We start from the raw sequence: 1,289 nt of genomic DNA on the forward strand, positions 1-1,289 counted from the left end.
CCTAGCTTTCAGTTATGCTGCTCATAAATCCAAATCTTGCAAAATAGCGTTACTGCTGCTGCTAATTTAATGCTGCTAGGTGGGGGTCCTTCAAAAGAAAATACTAAGAACCTATGTTCTGAAACCCTGCCTTCTCAGGAGGTTGTGAACTTGAGCGGACCAGACCAAGGAGGTCATGCAAATGAATAAGACTTGCAGCTAGTGGCAGGACTGTGGCAGACTGTAGCTAGGTAGAGGCTGTGAATTTGAAAGTGTTCTTGTTCCAGATCACAAAGATCACGTTGGTGACGATGGGAAGGTCTTGGGTTGGAGAGACGGGTTTGTGTGTGGATCTCTGTGCACGTGCATCTGGAGGCTGAGGCTGACAGATGAGTTCCTCAACAACTCCCCACTTTATTCTTTGAGGCAGTCTCCCAGTGAACCCAGAGCTCATGGCTATGGCTACTCTTGCTCAGGACCCCATCACTGCAAGTCCAAGTGGCCTGCCCTGCCCACCCAGCATTTACATGGGATCAGGGGAGCTGAACTCCAATCCTACCACCTGCACAGGAAGTTCTTAACCACTGAACAATCCTCTCCCAGCCCAGCATCTTGTTTCTGGGTTTTGTTGGATAGGTTGGTTGAGTGGGTGGGTATCTTGTTTTGTTTTCTTCTTTGCTTTGCTACTAAAATACATATCTATGTGTATTTCAAAGCACCACTTATTGCTGATGTTGTTTAGGTTCTCTTTATACATCTAATGGCATTTTCTTTGTGCAGTTTAAAGTAATATTCAGTTTATAAAGATTCATGACAGTTAATGGATTCTGACAATTTTATTTTAGCAATATAAAATTTTCCATAACCCCATTTAATTTCCTCCTTAAGTTCTGCTTAGTCATGTTTATACTGCCCCTTGGTACCTCTTTCTTTTTATTATCATTATTTGCCTCTCTATTTACATTTAATTATTTGCCTCACTTTGTTTTAGCTTTTTTTAAAATAGCATAATGTTAGATTATTGGTTTTCATGGGTATTTTTGTGGTAGCTGTTGTTTTGTTATTTTTTTTAACCCATTGTGAATTGGCTTCTCATATTTTAGTCTACATTTTCTAAAGGGTAATTTGGTTTTATGTCTTACTGTTGGCAGTTTTTTCCCCATGTTTGTGTGGTTAGCTTTGACTTATATAGCATTGAATCCTCTCTTTTCTATGGTGATGCTACAAGATATTCTAGTAGATGCCTAAAAACATTTAGTACTATACTATATATAGTATGTTTCTACTGTACATACACACCTGTAGGGATG

The sequence above is a fragment of the Microtus ochrogaster genome, unplaced genomic scaffold (genome assembly GCF_000317375.1).
Source record: "Microtus ochrogaster isolate Prairie Vole_2 unplaced genomic scaffold, MicOch1.0 UNK11, whole genome shotgun sequence".
NCBI classification, from domain to species: domain Eukaryota; kingdom Metazoa; phylum Chordata; class Mammalia; order Rodentia; family Cricetidae; genus Microtus; species Microtus ochrogaster.